Consider the following 19,662-nt stretch of genomic DNA (forward strand, 5'->3'; position numbering starts at 1 on the left):
GTGCCCGCTTGAAGGCACCCAGCCGACCGGTAGCAGAGCCGAGATTCGAACCAGGGTGTTCAGAATTTCAGCGCTGGTGTGCTAGTGGAATATCCGCTGTGTCCCCTGGGCGCCTGACATTCATTTTTTTATGAGCTACATCTACCATACAGACTGACTTTGTGGTTCCACAATTACTGACTGTAGCCCATCCATTGCTCTATACTTTGTCACCCCTCCCCCCAGACCCCATTTGTCAATCGAAAGAGACATCCATATTGATCAGATAATGTTTGTTTGGTGGACCAAGCTCTGCCCTGTAGTGACACTAACATTGTAGTGTGTGTTTTTCTGGTATAAAGATATCAGGAGCAGCAGTGTTGTTGGGATTTGTATACTGTTTAAACTTAGTGGCCTTGTTATAAGAAACACATTCCTCACTTGTACTTGTTATATGTCTCCAGTTAGAGACTTAAGTTGTTTTCATGCACACTATGTTAATCCTCCTGTAGTTTTTTATTAGTGGACACTTGAAGCTGTGATGACATGAAGCTGTTGGTTTTAGTTTTGGCTGAAGCATTATTCTACTCCCAGGACTGACAATGAGACTGACAATCTAAAATCCTAACAGCACTGCTGCATGTGATACACACATACATGTAAAACACCTCACATGTCTTTGGACTGTGGGAGGAAACCGGAGCTCCCGGAGGAAACCCACGCAGACACGGGGAGAACATGCAAACTCCACACAGAAAGGACCTGGATTGCTCCACCTGGGAATGGAACCCAGGACCTTCTTGCTGTGTGGCTACCCACCGAGCCACTGTGCTGCCCGTAATACACTTTTTTACAATATTAGTGTAATTGCAGTGCTGAGAATGGTCCACCTGAAGTTTATCTGTATGGTAGGTGTAGCTGATAAAATAATAAATGAATAAATGAATCTAACAGATGCGTGCAACATAAAAGTATCATAAATATGTGCTTTGAACGTTTTTGACTGAAGTGTTGTGTTTTCTTTTCTTTTACAGCTCTCTGTCCAGCCATTCATTGTGGATTTAGTTCAGGTAGGATTACTGTTTTACTCTGTTCTGTCTTTCAGCATCTGCCAGTGCTATTAGGAGGGCTTATGTCCTTCCTGGTACATCATTGTTCCTTTCTCTTTCCAATAGGATCAGGTTAAAAAAGTCAGGTCATCTTGCAGGGGTGACTGTTAATAAATATATCATACAGAAATTTACCAGATGATTCTTAATTTTTACTAAATGACTCCTCCTTAGAATCACTCATAGGCTTCATAATTATAAACCATGTGATTCTTTTTTGTTTACACTGAGAGTCTGGCATAGTCATGTTTGGCAGCTTTTAAATAATTTGCTTAGAACACATTTGTAAAAAACGATTATGATTCAGAAAATTCCACTTGCCTCTAATTTAGGTGATTAGCAGCTATCAGGCCTGCCAACTGACTGAAATGTGTGCCAGTCTGCTTGTGTAACGTTAAGTGCCAGCGTTTAAAAAATCACCTGTAACTGGCAAAAATCCAGCACAACAATATTATTACGTTTTCGCTTTAGTTTAGACCCAATTCAGACAAATTCAATTTAAAAAATCCTTAAGACTAAACAAAATTTTTAAGTATTTACGTGTATAAGGTGCTCAGGTGGCGCAGTGGGCTGGACGCCTTCATGAACAACAACTAGCTGTTGTTCAAGGGCAGGGTGCCGGAGGGGACCTTATAACTGATGCAATTACGACTTCTGCTGGCTGATTGATGGCACCTGCACAGAGTCGAGGGATAATGGGATCAGGGTGTGTCTCTTTGTACACAAAGCTGATCTGCATATGAACTTGCCTCGTGCAGATGAAAAGATGCAGTCGGCTACTGCACATGGGTTTGAGGGGGCGTGTGTTAGTCATGGCTTTCCTTAACCAGGGTGGAGATCAACGTCAGTAGAGAGGGAGCAAAATGCAATTAGCTGATAGGAACTGCACCAGCAACCAAAGTAAAACAATTACAATCACAGGCTGATTGAATTTGTGTGAATTTAATTACAGTGACTCATAATGTGACTGAACAGTATATTATTGTACTTAGATTATAAGAAGAAGTTACAGGTCTGTGAGAGCCAGAAATCTTGCTTGTTTGTGGGTGACCAAATACTTATTTTCCACCATAATTTACAAATAAATTCTTTAAAAATCCTACAATGTGATTTCCTGGATTTTTTTTCTCATTTTGTCTCTCATAGTTGGTGTACCTATGATGAAAATTACAGACCTCTCTCATCTTTCTAAGTAGGAGAACCTGCACAATCAGTGGCTGACTAAATACTTTTTGGCCTGGAGCTGGCAGTGGAGCTGATGAAATGGACAGTGAGTGTAGAAACAAGGAGGTGGTTTTAATGTCATGGCTGATCAGTGTATGTGTATATACTGTGTATATATATATATATATATATATATATATACATATATATATACTGTATATATGTATACTGAACAGTATATTATTGTACTTAGATTATATTTAATATTTAATTTTATATTTAATAGTTTTAAAAAACTATTAAAAAACCTGTTCTTCTTTTTGTTCTTCAAAGCAGCATGTCCCAGTGTCTGCTTTCTCTGTCTGACTTCCTTCTAAATAGCAAGAAGAATAGCAAATCATGGTGTATGCCAGTGCTAAAGCACTTTTTTGTCTAATTTATTTATCCTTATCTCCTTATTCTACGTTCTTCTTTAGTCTGTCCCACTTTTGTCTTACTTATTGTTTATTCCTGCTCTGGATTGCAAATGCCTTACTGAGGAAGGAAAAACAAAGGTAAGATCACTTGCCTTCACAAGTAATCTGCCTGTTGCCGACAAGAGAGCCGAATGTCCTGGGCTCTTTTTGTATCTATCCAAATTGTTTAACATCCAATCCACGATAAGGCTTCCTCAAAGCTTTATTTGGTCTGACATGTATTTTGGCTCTGTGGAAAGTACAATTTGAAAAGTTTTTTACTCTCAGGCAGGCATTTAAAGTTGAAACAAAGCTGCAATTCTTCATCTCTCCCTTGTCTTTCTCTATCATGCTCCCTGGTTTCTGCGGCCTTCAGTCAATTTTTGCTTTGTGCTCTCTATACCACTTTTAAAAGGCCAGAATCACTGTACCATGAACATAATATGAATTGATTTTGTGAGATTAGACTTTTTGTGATCTTAGTGTGGTGCGTAGTTATCGACCGCCAATGAGGGTCTTGACAGAACTTTGTGAGGAGGCACTCGATGTCATCAAATGATAAATCACTTAGTCTGTCTTGGGGAAAATAAACAAAAGAACTGTAGACATGCTGAAATATAAAAAAGATGGATGAAGAAGGAATTGAAAGACACAAGTTGGTGGTTCTTAAGTAATTGTGCATGAATAAGTCTTCCACTGTGAGTGCAAGAGTAAACAAGAAGCCTGGAAATTAATTAAAAGTAAGAATTAAGAACTAAAGTACTGCTAACAGGGGCGGCATGGTGGCTCGGTGGGTAGCACTGTCGCCTCATGGCAAGAAGGTTCTGGGTTTGATCCCCAGACGGGGTGGGGTGGGGCGGGTCATTTCTGTGTGGAATTTGCATGTTCTCCCCATGTCTGCGTGGGTTTTCTCCGGGAGCTTTGGTTTCCTCCCACAGTCCAATAACATGCAGTCAGGTTAATTGGAGACACTGAATTGCCCTATAGGTGAATGTGTGTGTGTATGTGTGTCTGCCCTGCGATGGACTGGCGCCCCGTCCAGGGTGTTACTGTGTACCTTGCACCCATTGAAACGCGTGACCCTAAATAGATAAGTGGTTAAGAAAGTGAGTGAGTGAGTGAGTACTGCTAACAGTCAGATCATGTGGGCATCTCTTGTGAGCAATCCTCTTTAGGTCACCCCACAGATTTTAATTGGCTTCTGGTTAGGATTCTGGCTGGGCGTTTGCACACTTATGCAGGTTTTTCCCTCTGCACGATTTTAGTTCTCAATTGAATTGCAACAATTATAATTCATGTTAAAGGTGGAAATAAATCTAAAATTATTTATCTTGGCCTGGTTTCATCATGAAAAACCTGGCATTTTAACAGGGGTGTGTAGACTTTTATATGCACTGTATAAAGAAATAAAAAGGTGCTGCTGCAGCAGAATCGATGAAGGGTGTGTTTCGCACACTACTTACTATACAGGGTGTTCAAAACAGGAATGCCACCTTCAGATAACCCATTAGAATCAAGGAACCCAGAATTCTGGTCGGACTAAGCTTCAAGCCACTTTAACCAGGACTCCTGTTGTCTGGTTAAGTCGCTGGCACAAGCTGTGGAAGAAAGAATAAGGTATAGCGTGTTCTCCCTAAGTGTTAAAGCTCTGTACAAATCTGCTGCTGGTTGGAGTAAAGGAGCACCTGGAGGCTTTATACGGAGACGTCTGCTAAATTGTGGCCTATTTATATGCTACTTTTAAAAATCTACCATCATTTACTGGTTGTTTTCATTACCAAGTGTTGTATTGGTGCGAGAATTATTAGACAATTTTGAAACCCACCCAGCCTCACAATTCTATACTCTATGTGTGGCTCGTTATGGCCTATTTCCACCTGTAGACACACATACACACACCTACACCTATTGTATGACATAGAACGCTGGCCATCTTTCAGGCTGCTGAGCTGCTATCTTTACCCGACCAGCTTTCCCAACACCACTCAGCCGTGCACAAGAAACAATGCTTGCTCTTATTTATTTATCTCCTCTAATTAGCCATTCCCCCTGTGTGTGTGTATATAAGGACAGGAGGTAGGGCTGGATAGCGAGGGTATTGCAGGTTTTTCGGCAGGTCTTCACACTGCTAATAATGGATGTTCTAGCTTTAGATGCCAGGCATTGGCTATCACTGGTGTTATCAACATCACACGCACACACACACACACACATTTAAGGGTTTGAGTAGTCTGTGATGAATAGCTTGGAGAGAGGCTGTCCGCGATCAATAACTCGCTAGTGGCCAGATGAGTGAAAAAGGGGTTCTTCTCCACCCCTCCACTCCTTCCCCACCCATCCCTGTGTGGATGAAACTGGCCCCTGCATGACTAAAAGGCCACAAGGTTGCTCAGTGCTGCTGCGACAGGTTGGATGATTCTGTATGGATCTGTCCGTGGATAGAAACACAGCTGCGGATGAACACACTCATGTGAGAAGCATGTGCTGCTTCTGATGGTGTATAATAAGCATCCCTGATGATGTTTTGATGGAAGGGTTGAAGTGAAACTGGAGATGAGCTGAAAGCCTCTCCTGTAGTGGATAAGAGGGAGAAGATGGCTTGGGTTACAATTAAAGGCCAGCTGGTGTACACACACACACACACACACACATGCACACTGATATATGTGCAGGCACACACTAAGTGTCTCTTGTTTTCAAATTCATTTGGATAAACAGACAAACTCTTAAAAAAACTTGTGAATAGCTTTTGATGGGTTCTTGTTTTTCAATCAGATCATTTATTCTGTTTTCTAGTGGGTTTGATGTGCTCAAATCCTCAAGAAGGTAACTGTTCCTCAGAAAATAGCACTTAGTGTTTAAAACTCATTATATTTTTGTAGAGTGAGCCCTCTTACACATGATTTCCTTGAGTTTAGTTATTCAATCTCCTCCTGTTCCCAGCTTTGGGTCTTCTAGGATGAGGGCTGGCATGTAATGCACATCTTTTTAAACTGGTGCTCATGCAGCATCATTGGTCAGACCAACACATGCTTCTTAGTATGCATATGCAGACTGTAAATATCTGGCTTATATCACTCTGATTAATCAGAGGCTCAGGGATGGATTGGCGTCCTCTCCCAGGTGATTTCAAGGAAACTGGACTTACTGCAACCATGACCAGGATAAAGTGGTGATGGAACATGAAAATAAAACAGAATGAAATCACTAATTAATGAAAGAATGCAAGCAATGCATAATTATCATGAGTCTAGGAAACCGCTGAATTGTTTACATTCCTCCTGCCAGTCATATTTCAGACATGCTTTGGAACCCTATCTGTACTCACTCACTCACTCACTCACTCACTCACTTACTCACTCACTCACTTTCTTAACTGCTTATCCAATTAGGGTCGCGGAGGGTGCTGGAGCCTATCCTAGCTATAGGGCAATTCAGTGTCTCCAATTAACCTGACTGCATGTTTTTGGACTGTCGGAGGAAACCCACACAGACACGGGGACAACATGCAAACTTCGCACAGAAAGGACCCGGACCGTCCCACCTGAAGATCGAACCAAGGACCTTCTTGCTGTAAGGCGACAGTGCTAGACAATGAGCCACCGTGCCACCCCTATCTGTACTCATTATGAATAAAATTATAATAGGCTTACTTGCTAACTGACTAACATCTCAGAGAAATTTGTTTATTAAAGACAAAACAAAGCCATGTCACCACCCAACATTGCACCTTGAATAGCCTTTACTTTATTTTAATGACTTTATTCCAAAATACATACTACAAGATGAATAGTTTGATACAGTCATAATTTGGTATACTATTTAGCATGGTTGTATGGTTTGAGATGTTTCAATTGACTGTGAATTTACACAATATGGCCAAATATGGATACCTGGATGAGCTTCTTTGGCATTTTTGGGAAGGCTTTTCACTTGATTCTGGGGAGTGCCTGTGGGAATTGCTTATTCAGTCATTCATTCGTTCAGCCAAGAGCATTGGTGACGTCATGCACTGATGTTGGATGAGAAGGCCTAATTCACAATCAGTGTTCCCATTTATCCCAAATACTGCTGTTGAGCTCAGGCCACTGGAGTTGAACCATGTCACGGACGCAGTCCTGATGAAACAGGAAAGAGCCTCTGCCAAAAACTGCTACCACAACACCTGTTAGTAATGAGTGACTTAAAGGTAGAAGGAGTAAACCAACGCAGACACCATGCAAACGCCACACAGAAAGGACCCGGACAGCCCCACCTGGGGATCGAACCCAGGACCTTCTCTTTTTTGTTCATGCATTTTCTCCCCTTTTTCTCCCTTTTAACGCGTCCAATTGCACGATTGCGTCATGCTTTCCCTCCACCAATGCTAATCCCTGCTCTGATTGAGGAGAACGAAGCTAACCCACGCCCCCTCTGACACGTGGGCAGCAGCCATATTCATTTTGTCACCGGCAGGCAGGCAGAGCTGAGACTCGATACGATGTATTCGAGAGCCCAGCTCTGGTTCCAGCGTGTGTTTTTACCGCTGTGCCACCTGAGCAGCCGAACCCATGACCTTATTGCTGTGAGGCAACAGTGCTACCCACTGAACCACCGTGCCTCCCCCAGTCATTAAATAACACTCATGAATTGAATGATAGAATAAATGGAAGCTACAATACACAGCACAGCCTACCTATATAGTTGAACGTAAACCTATAACATTCAGCCACGGTGCGAGACTTCATGTTCTGTTTCAAAGATGAAAATTCTTGTCTGGGTTTTGACTTACCCCCCTCTGCGTCCTCATAATTGGTTGGGAGTTTTCCAAACTCACTTACCTGAGTCGTGTTTTTAGCTGCTTTAGACTTTGACATCTTGGACATTTTGAGTAACCGATTGCTAACTGAATTGCCGTAGGATTACAAGGATCGCCTCATAGTGCAGATTAACCAGTAAACATGAGGCACTTGAATGCTACACTAATAAAAAATGTTAAATTGCTAAACAAAAACCTTACATTTTGAATTTCAGTTTCACAATTTCTCATTTCACAATAGTGAATTAGGCAGAGCCTTACATATAATGGATGACAAAAGTGTGCTTGGATGGAAGTGGCTTGTCCTAGCAATAAAATGGATTTAAAAACCCCGGTCATGTTGTAATTGTTGTTTTACGGTTGCTAATGTATCAAAAAGCAGTTTCATTATATTAAAAGGAATTTAGAGCCTTATGAACTAAAGAGGATGTCCAAAATTCTTAGAGGACAATCCACCAGTAGGCAAAACCCATTAATTAGAAGATGGGCTAGTGCCCATACTATTCAGTCCTCTATGGTGTTTAATCTGTTTGTTTTAAAGATCGACTCTTGTGCTGTGCCTCACCCTTTCATCCAAAAAGCCTAGTGAACCATTCAAGCTTTGGAACAAGCTTTCTGTTGCAGTAGGGACACACTGAAATGGCTACACTTGTTCTCCTCTACCTTCACTGCCCCTTTTGTACCCTTTTCTTTGTACTTGTCCTCTTTTCAATGAGCCATTTCTTGTTTGTCTGTTGATTTTTGTGGCTGCCAGCCATTGCACCTGTTGCCTACAACATGTTGGGTGTGAGCTGCTCTGGTCACCCCTAACAGTGATGGTGTGTGTGTGTGTGTGTGTGTGTGTGTGTGTGTGTGTGTGTGCGTGTGTATGAGAGAGAGGGGGATCTTGTCTTTTCCTGACTGTCAGACTAACTGCCCTCCTGCTCTAATGAAGTCAGGGTCAGGTGTGTGCATGATTGTGTGTGTCTGTGTGTGTGTGTGTGTGTGTGTGTGCCTGCACTCTAATGAAGGCAGGGTCAGATGCAGTGTGCGGCTAATTGGTAGAGGTTGCCTGCGGCTAGTGGGGCTTGGTGTGATTGAAGAGTCTGGCTGGGGTCTTTTCTGCTCCAGCAGAGGACACACTCACACACACACACACACACACTCACACACACACCACACACACACACAGATACTTATACACACAACAAAGCACTCTCACACACCTTAATCTTGGTGAAGCTTAAACTGAGAATCGGATCACCCTGACCCCAGCCAAGGAGAGACAGTCTGAAGAAAATCACTTTAAAGTAGTTTAATGTCGCCAGCCGGAGCACCACTGAACGAACACACACACACACACACACACACACACACACACAGACACACAACATGCTGTCGGCAGCACTTTAAAATCAGTTGAGCAGAACAGAGATAGTTGAATGTGGTCTGAAATGCTCTGAATGGCGAACTTCAGACCCAGTCTTTATAAAAGGCATATAAGCACATATACTCCTGAATAAAGTGACACATCTCTGTTTAGATCATTCCAGTGATTGTGCAATGCCAATCATAATACAGTGTTACTCTCAGTTCTAGTAGCATTTTGGCAAAAATAAGTCGAATTTATTTGTATAGCGCTTTTACAATGGGCATTGTCTCAAAGCAACTTAACAGAATCCAGGACTGACAGACCAAAAACCCCTGTTGAGCAAGCTGAGGGCGACAGTAGCAAGGTAACACTCCCTTAAAATTACAGAAAGAAACCTTGAGAGGAACCAGACTCAGCAGGGACCCATCCTCTTTGGGTGGCCTTGAGGATACTTTAAATAAATAGGATTTACACAAATCTTACATACACCAAATTAAATTAAACTAAAAGTTGTAACAACAGTTATAACAATTGAGTTTTTCATTATTCAGTCCAGTCTGTAATAACATCCGTAGTGAGTTCTGGACATTTTCGGTGCAATCACGCCAGATATCCGTAATATCTAGCAGGAGCAGCATTGTTGGCACAGAAGTCTTGTCTTGCAGGCTTCAACCTCAGGTGGGTAAACAGGTTCCCGTCAGAACCACAAACAAAAACAACAAAACATGTAGTTAAAATGTTAAATTATTAGAAGAAAAATGTCAGTTTTGCAGAGAGTAGGGTGAGACTCCGGCACCCCTAATTATTACAGCATAACTAAAAGGGAGAGGTATCAGGTAACACAGTCAATGAGGGCTTTAACAGAATGTCAGCGCCCATCTCCCCCACCGTCAACAAACCCGAGTGATCGGACAAGAGAGGAAGAACGACAAGCGAAGTCTTGGCCATTTGGTTAGGTAGCTAATTATTTCATTCTTGCTTGACTTCAGCTGCTTAACGGTCCATGATCGGAATCATCTGATTCTCCTTTCATGCTGCACCATACATTTTTAATAGGAGACAGATCTGAACTGCAGGCAGGCCAGTCAAGCACACACACTCTGTGTCTATAAAGCCACAGTGTTTAGAGCGTACAGAATGAGGCCTGGCATTGTCTTGCTAAAATAATCATGGACTTCCCTGGAAAAGATGACATCTTAATGGCTCATGTGTTTCTAAAATCCTTATATTTGCCTATGTGTCAATGGTACCTTCACACATATCCAAATTACCCATGTACCACAACAGATTAGAATTTGGTTGAATGATACTAATGCTGCTAATTATTCATTTATTAATTCATTTATTGTCTGTGTCATCACTGCTTTATCTTGGTCAGGGTTGCGATAGGTTCGATTCACTGGGTGAAAGGTTGGAAACACCCAGGACAGGTCACCATCACAGGGCAAAAACACACACACATATACCTTGGGGAACTTTAGTATCTGCAATTAACCTTACCTCATGTATTTGGACTGTGGGAAAAAAACTGGAACACACAGAAGAAACCCACACAGACATGGGGAGAACATGCAAACTCCACACCTGGGAATTAAACCCTTTTTGCTGAGAGGTGACAGTGCTACCCACTGCTTGTTTCTGATTGGCTGGCAGGTGTTTGGTATACTTTCTTAAGAGGACATCTAAAAAAATCATAAAAGATTGTAAGCATGTAACTACTTTCATAATCATAAGAGATTTTGTTAATCCTGTATTTGCAAACTGCTATATTGCCATTAAATGAAAATAAGAGGAGATAAAATACATCAGTGGTATTTGGTTTTGAAAGGACAAAACCTGCAAAGCATAGAATTCTGCAAAGTTGCCCTGGAGAAAACATCACAGCAATTAGCAAACTGGAAAACACAATAACAAACAATGATTTTAATAAACAGAATAATCCCTGAACAAATCAACAGGCTCTGCTACATCATAAATGTCACATCAAAACCCTGTGGTGTTTGTGACAGAGGCTGAGTTCTTACATGAAATTAATGACTTAATATTGCCCATAAAATTCCATTTTAAATTTATCATTTTATAAAAGAAGGTGTTTTCACGAGCGTGACACAAGCCTCGAGGGGTGGAGGGGGGGAGGCTGGGTGTTGGAGCTTATCCCAGCTTTTCAATGGGCGCAAGGCACAGTAACACCCTGGACGGGGTGCCAGTCCATCGCAGGGCACACACACACATTCACCTATATGGCAATTCAGTGTCTCCAATTAGCCTGACTGCATGTTTTTGGACTGTGGGTGGAAACCGGAGCACCTGGAGGAAACCCACGCAGACACGGGAAGAACCTGCAAACTCCACACAGAAAGGACCCAGAACGCCCCACCTGGGGATTGAAACCAGGACCTTCTTGCTGTGAGGCGACAGTACTACCCACCGAGTCACCTTGCCGCCCACAATTATGACTGAACACAGTTTGAGCAAATGATGGGGTTTGAACCAGCAACCTTCTGATTACTAGTGCAGTACCTTAACCACTGAGCTACAACTGCCCTCTTTCTAATTAGAAAACAATAAACAGTGACCTCATCTGAGTCTAGCAAGCCCTGTAGTTTACAAAATCATCTGTTAAGACTTCCTCAGTGAGCTTTTGATGTGGTGTAAAGGAAGTTTTTGTGTACCGGCCACAAGATTTATCACTGTTACAAATTTTCTCCATTTAGAGATTATGGCTTTTATTGTTAAATCATAGAGCCTTAAAAATGTTTAACCCTTTCCAGGCTGATATATTTTATCAGTTTTTTTTAATTGTAATTAACTGCATACTTATTGTAGAGACCATTTAACTACTTTACATTGTTGGAAAACTTCTATTTAAACGATCTTTAGAATGAGCAGTTCTATAATTAGGCATTGTGTCTAGTTTAATTAATCCCAAAAATTTATTACAGTTGGGTAATTGTCTGATTTGATTAACTAAGAGACAATCAGTTTCACAAAGCAACCAATTGGTGTTAAATAAAATTTTAATAAATAAAACTATCATTTAAAAACTGTGTTTTGTGTTTACTTGTGATATATTTGTTTTACATTAATAATAGTTGGAAAATATATTTATTTATTTATTTAAAGAAAATGGGCAAATACTTTCTTGGGGATTTTTTTTCTATAATATAATGAAATGTTAAATATATCATCCTATACACAGATCTTGTGTTTTCTCTTTAAAGAAATATCCATAGTTTCCCTTAATTTTACTTTTGCAGTGTTATACAGTAAACATAATCACTTAATACATACACACACCGACCAGGCATAACATTATGAATAATGAACGGTGAACAGAATAACACAGATTATCTCTTCATCACGGCACCTGTTAGTGGGTGGGATATATTAGGCAGCAAGTGAACATTTTATCCTCAAAGTTGATGTGTTAGAAGCAGGAAAAATGGGCAAGCGTAAGGATTTGAGTGAGTTTGACAAGGGCCAAACTGTGATGGTTAGACGACTGGGTCAGAGCATCCCCAAGATTGCAGCTCTTGTGGGGTGTTCCCGGTCTGCAGTGGTCAGTATCTATCAAAAGTGGTCCAAGGAAGGAACAGTGGTAAACCGGCGACAGGGTCATGGGCGGCCAAGACTCATTGATGCTCGTGGGGAGCGAAGGCTGGCCCGTGTGGTCCGATCCAACAGACGAGCTGTAGCTCAAATTGCTGAAGAAGTTAATGCTGGTTCTGATAGAAAGGTGTCAGAATACACAGTGCATCGCAGTTGCAGGGCTGTTTTGGCAGCAAAAGGGGGACCAACACAATATTAGGAAGGTGGTCATTATTTTATGCCTCATCGGTGTATGTGTTTTTACTTTGTAATTTTGTGCGGCACAGTGGCTCAGTGGGTAGCACTGTAGACTCACATCAAGAAGGTTCTGGGTTTGATTTTTAGGTAAAATGGTCCGGGTCCTTTCTGTGTGGAGTTTGCATGTTCTCCCTGTTTCTGTGTTGGTTTCCCCCGGGAGCTCTGGTTTACTTCCACAGTCCAAATACATACAAGTGAGGTGAACTGGAGATAAAAAATTGCTTGTGATGATGTTTGACATTGAACTTGAACTGATGAATCTTGTGTAACCTATAACTACCTGTCCTGTCATGAATGTAACCAAAGTGTAAAACATCACATTAAAATCCTATAATTATTTTAGATAGTGTGTCTAAAGAATATAGAACATTATTACAAAATTCTAAATATAAATGCTTCAAATTCAAAAATAAAAAATAGTCCCATGGTGTGTGTCAGTATAACAGGTTTGAAAATCCACAAGTGAAAAGTTAGTGGCACTCTTGGCACTTGTCGAGTTTGAATCTCAGTGGTAGTGCACAAATAGAATTGGCTGTCAAAGAAGCGGGGATGGCCGAAATCCTGCGATGGGTTGGCACCCTGAGTAGAGAAAGATTCCTGACTCTAAAAGCTGGAACTGAACCTGATGTGAGCCTGACGAGTATAAAGATGTTGATAAGCATAGAAGTGAAAAGTTCATGGAACCACAAATCCTCAGTGCACAACACAAGACTTTACTATGTGGTCCATGTGTAGTCCATCTGACTCTCCCAGGACCACTACAGAGCAGGTATTATTTGGGTGGTGGATGATTCTCAGCACTGCAGTGACACTGACATGGTGGTGGTGTGTTAGTGTGTGTTGTGCTGGTATGAGTGGATCAGACAGAGCAATGCTGATGGAGTTTTTAAAACACCTCAATGTCACTGCTAGACTGAGAATAGTCCACCAACCAAAATATATTCAGCCAACAGCGCACCATGGGCAGCGTCCTGTGACCACTGATGAAGGTCTAGAAGATGACCAACTCAAACAGCAGCAATAGATGAGCGATCGTCTCTGACTTTACATCTACAAGGTGAACCAACTAGATAGGAGTGTCTAATAGAGTGGACAGTGAGTGGACACAGTATTTAAAAACTCCAGCAGCGCTGCTGTGTCTGATCCACTCATACCAGCACAACACACACTAACACACCACCATGTCATAGTAACTGCAGTGCTGAGAATCATCCACCATCTAAATCAGGGAGTGGGCAATTACATTTTCGAAGGGGCCACATAAGAAACTGGGACTGTTGTGGAGGGCCGGAGCAATAAGGTGAACTTAATTCTGCTCAATATTAATTTTATCTCTTTATTTACATTTTCAGCATTTAGCAGACGCCTTTATCAAAAGTGACTTACAATAGAGTTACAGTATACAGTCTGAGCAATTGAGGGTTAAGGGCCAGCAGCAACCTGGTGGTGGTGGGGCTTGAACCAGCGCCCTTCTGGTTACTAGTCCAGTACCTTAAGCACTAGGCTACAACTGCTCACTCTTTATGAAAAGCAGTAAATTGTACAGTTCTAATAAACTGTTAATGTTTAGATGTTACAATCAGAAAATTAGAAGTAGGCAGAGTAAAAACATCAACATTATTTTACTATTTAAACAAACAAATGCAAAAAAAACTAATGTGAACAAAATGTGCAGGTTTTTAAACTTTACACTATTTTGTTTTGAGTCTAATTACCTCATTTGTTTTTCAGTCCTTTGTTATTGTTGGATATTCTTATTAAAATCACAAAGCTGGTGCTGACTGCTTCAGTTCTGGATGTGTTAAACTTTATAAAAAGTCCTTGTTGCTTTTGCAGTTTAGTTAGTGAAGCTTCAGGTGTGACGCTCCGCATCGTTCATGTTCTTGTATTTCTCAGTTTAGTAGCGTAACAGCGATTTAAATTGTGATCCTTAACCAGCTTTACACCTGACTTCAGTAAACAAATGCTTCAGAAGTCCATGTCTTGATAAAAACTCGACCGTCAATCACACTCAGTTCTGTTCGCATTATGGTGAAGCCCGATACACTCACACACACGTAAATCCAAACTTGCGGATATTTGAAGACACAGCGCTCCCGTCAAAAACAATCCTGTTGTATTGCATGTGTGATGTACATTTATTTACGTCTGATTTTTAATTGCCACGGGCCGTACAATGCCCAGGTCTGATCTAAATAATACCTGCTCTGTGGTGGTCCTGGAAGATTCCTGACTATTGAAGAACAGGGTGAAAGCACTGGAAGTATACTACATACAAACACAGGGTGTTGAATACTTGTTTTACTGACCTGTAAGTACTTTAATGAAATGTATTAAATTGCTGACTGTTCTGAAGGTCTCTCCAAGTGACCAAACTTGCCAAAGAAGCGGAAACGACTTTCTAAGCTAAATTTGGCCTTGGCGCTCTCATTAAAGCAAACTCTGGCTTTCTTTCTCTCTTTCTCCTCCACCTCCTCCTTCATTGTGTACTCTCACTTCATTTATATCCCTCCTTTATAGTCACTTCCATCACCTCTCCTTTCCATCTCAATCATGCTTATGCATTTTCTCTCACTTACTCACTCACGCCTTAGCATAACCACAAACACTGATGGTGGGATGGTTTGAGTAATTTTCTTAGGTTTGCTGGAACACAGCCAGAATAAATCCCCCCTCTGGGTTCATTTATTCAACTTGTGAGAGAGAGAGTGAGAGAGAGGGAGAAGGGTATGAAGCTGAGGATAAATGAGAAGAGAGGGAGAAAATGAATGTGAGGGGGGTAAACGATATAAGGAGAGGTGGGGGGGGGCTGGGGGGGGGGGGGGGGGGGGGTTTGAAGGGGACAACCATAATTAGCAAGCCCAGTCTCTGTCCCTTTTCTCATCTTGGTAAAACTTCAATATATGCTCTGTTTAGCTGTCACATCGCCACACTGCTTTCAGAAGCAGCAAGGGCAGTTATCATTGAGTGAGACACCTGGCGTCCTTTCTTACCTGGTCTCTCTCTCTCTCTCTCTCTCTCTCTCTTTCTATCTATCTGTCTATCTGTCTCTCATGAATCTTTTCCTGTGGCCTAGAAATTAGACTGTCAACGATAGCTCAATGGCTGCTGGCTCAATTTACCCCCAGCCACACCCAACACCGAGCACAAGCAGCCAGTACTGACTATAGAATAATGCTTCATTTGATGTTATCCATCATAAACTAGATTGTATTTACTAAGAAAATCAGACTGTTTTAAATTTGTGACTTGATTTGTAGAGTTTTGCCTGGACTTTGCAGCAACCACAACTCTGTAGATACTGTTTACATACATTTATGAGTATTACATATGTTTTTTAAACCTGTTCTTAGACATATTTTATCATTCAGACAAATGGTTTCTCAACAAAAGGTAACATTTTGTGTTTTTCCTCTTAAATTTGGACTACCAAGCACTTTTTAATTGATGAAGTCAAGCTAGAGGCAAGTTTATGTGTTTCAATCAGTCAATTAAGTAATTAAAACTAAATAGTGTTGTGTATTACATGTCCCTTACATGTGGAAATAAATTGTTGACTAACTCATGGTTTATTTTTACGCTATATTTAAATTGAAATTGAACATGTTGTCATGGCATCTTCAGTGACAGATTTATAACAATACAGTAGACCCTTGACTTACGAATTTAATTGGTTACAAAGGGCTTTTCTTAAGTCAAAATGTTTGTAAGTTAAACCTTTTTTCCCCATAAGAAATAATGTAAATAGAATTAATCCATGCCAGACCTCCCAAACCACCCCCTTACCTAACCTTTCTAATGTCTTAAATGCTCTTTTTTGTTATAAATACAAGTATATTTCCCTTAAATCTTAAATTATAGAATAGACATTACTGTAATAAACAATAATAAACAACAATACACAGTAGTACTGTACATAAAACACACATCACATTTCAGTACAGTATGTGTGCTGTACCATACACCATAATAAATTTTTCTTTTTTATAAAATTTATCTACTCTGCCATCTGTCACCTGCCATTTGTCTTTCATTAAGCCACACTAAAAGTAACCTTTCCACCTCATCCAACACTGAAGGTCATAATTTTGTTATTTGCGTTATACCTTTAGCAACACTAACTTCCTTGTACTCGTCTTTTCTACTCAAAATCGTACATATTGTTGATTTCGCCATTTCAAACATAGAGGCAAGATCGGTACCTCGAATTCCACGCTCATATTTCTCGATAATTTCGTTATTATACTTTTCAATAGTAATAGATTTGTTCATTTTCTCACCACTACGCTTTCTCTGCACCTTCTTTGGGGCAATTTTGATATTGAATTTTACAAAATATAAAGAGAACACCGGAAAAACACCATCTGCTGTCCAAATGTTTGCTCACTGTATATGTATATAGAGAGAGAGAGACGGTCAGAGTCAACTTGTTTCGTTCGTGTGCGAATTTCTGTTCGTACGTTAAGTTGAAAAAAATCGCTCGTAACCCAAAATGTTTGTATGGTAAACGGTTCGTAAGTCAAGGGTCTACTGTATTTTAAAGACAAAGACTTGTTTAAAACTGAAAATCTGATTTGAAGTTAAAGCACAGCTATGTTTAAATGAAAGCTTTAAGCATTATGAATAAAGACTTCGTTACTGTATCTTCACACTACTGCAAACACTTCCAACAATTAATCTTTTCCCCCTGAGCAGCTGCAGAACTCATTCTAGCTTCCTATCATTATTTCATTCCTTTTTCTGCTTTCCCAAAGGGCACACAATGTTATGTCAAAAATATAAGTGATTGCTTGTTTAATCTCACTGCCATTTTCCTTCTCTGGCCTCTTGACATATTTTCCCGTCTGTAGCTCTGGTTGGTAGACTTTTCCAATTTTTTTTTTTTTTTGTGTTCTGTTGCTCTCAAATCGCCTACTTGTTTGGTTCTGCTTCTGTGCAATCTATATATCTTCATCTCTCTGTTTTTCTTGCTCATTTTTTTCTGTCTCTGTTGGTCTTTTTTTTTTTTATCCTAGGCTGATAAGCCCTGTGGTATTATTGTTGTCAGAATGGAACGAGATGGGATGCTCCTGCCTGTCTTTTCCAGGTGGTGCCTTAGTTCTCATTAAGAAGAGCAGCCTGGAGAGCATTGGTTTTTAAGAGCTGAAAGATGTGCCACAGATTTGGTTGTAGATTTAAACGCTTGCTTCGTTCCCAGTTGCTCTTTTGCTTTTCTTCGACATGTCAACTAGGCTTTTTTCGTGTTCAATCCCGTTATCACCCCTCATGTCTTTCATATCCACATGGAGGCAGAGCCGTCAATCATAAGCGTAGATGCTTGGTGCAGGTCTTGGCCCTGATCTAATTACAGTGTAGAGAGGAAAGGCAACAAATTGTTGATGGTGAGCAAAAGTCTAATCTATTCTGAAGTATGTGTGTTTAACAGGTGGCCACATAATTCCCAGCAGAGCAACCCCCTTCTGTTAACCTAATTGATAAATGGAGCAGTGGCCTCAAACAAAAGGCTGGAAGAATCTAAATTCTATTCACAACACATTTAATGGTCTGATAAGTTAATTCTCTCCCCTTTATTATTTTTAATGCAGGTTAAAAATCAAATGCATTTAGTTATTAAAAATAATAATGTTAGTGAAAATGAGGTGCTTGACTTGCTGAAAAAAAATCATTTAAATATGACTCCAAGCTACACTTTATTAATTTCAGCAAAAGCCATTATCTCACTTTAAAGACTTCAAATTCATTTATATGAGACAGATTCACTATAAGTTCTCTTTATCCACCTTTTTTCTGATGGGTTTTTGAAAATGTATAAAAATAATTGTTTGGGCGTGTTGTCTGGCCAAAGTATTGGCTTGTCAAAAAAGAACAATGAATTTAACAAACTGGATGGACACTTCAAACAGTATAATTAGAAAAACCTTAATGATAATAATTATAGCTTCAGACATACAAAGTTACCTTGGATGGCAAAGAAGACAATCAAATAGATCCTCGATCAAATCAAACCTTTCACTGGAAGCCCAGAAAACCAAACTGAAGCTCTCTGATTTTGGACACATTTTGGTATGAGACGAACCAATCACTGGAAAGGACAGTTGTGCTTGGGTGAGCTGAAGGTAAAAGAGGAAGAGAATGGCTAGCAACTACATAAATGCATACAATCAGAGGAATAAAAAGCATGCCATTAAGAAGCCTGAATACACAAACAGTAAACAGGATATTCTAGGATATAACACTATGCACATGGTTGTCAGGAGTCAAACTTGATTTAATACTAATAAGTAAGGCCCTAACTAATTCACGGCCGTGAAAATTGCGTCACGGGCAGTGAAATTAGCCGTTTCTGGTGTAATATGCAATGCAGTAAAATTCAAAATTTAAGGTTTGTGTTTAGTGTTTAGGTTTTGCCTCACGTATACTGGTTAGCTTGCACTATGAGGCGCTCCTAGCAATCCTACCGCAATTCAGTTAGCAATCGGTTAGTCAAAGATGTCGAAATGTAAAGCAGTTAAAAACACAACTCGGGCAGCTGAGTTTTGAAAACTCCCAACCGATTCTGTGGACGCCGGGGGGACTGTTGCTGGATTTACAGTCGACCATTAAGCTAGGCTGTGCTGTGTATTGTAGCTTTCATTTATTCTATCATTCAATTCATGAGTGTTATTTAATGACTGCCATGAAATGTGGCACTTTTCTTTAAAAATCCATGAAATCTGTGATTTTTGGAAAACGAGGTCTGTGAAATTAAGCAAAAATGAATTTAATAGGACCCTACTAATAAGGGTCCTAGAAACATGGTTTTAAAACCCTTCCCGGCCATTGTCTGTAAGGAAAATAAAAATCGCAAAACACAAGGGTTCACCTTCTGATAATAATATCTAATTCTCAAGTACCGATCATTAATGAGTACTTATACAGAGACAAGCTACACTGATCAGCCATATCATTAAAACCTCCTTC

The 19,662-nt window shown here is 40.3% G+C and overlaps 1 long non-coding RNA gene across 1 annotated transcript in view; it reads left to right on the plus strand.

Moving 5' to 3' along the window:
- Positions 1-19,662, plus strand: part of LOC134311851 (uncharacterized) — a 171,842-nt gene that overhangs the window by 69,388 nt on the left and 82,792 nt on the right. The window contains exon 2 of the long non-coding RNA XR_010011487.1: positions 1,014-1,049. This is a non-coding gene — a long non-coding RNA (uncharacterized LOC134311851). The remainder of the gene's footprint in view (positions 1-1,013; positions 1,050-19,662) is intronic.

Source organism: Trichomycterus rosablanca, chromosome 1 (genome assembly GCF_030014385.1).
Source record: "Trichomycterus rosablanca isolate fTriRos1 chromosome 1, fTriRos1.hap1, whole genome shotgun sequence".
NCBI lineage: Eukaryota > Metazoa > Chordata > Actinopteri > Siluriformes > Trichomycteridae > Trichomycterus > Trichomycterus rosablanca.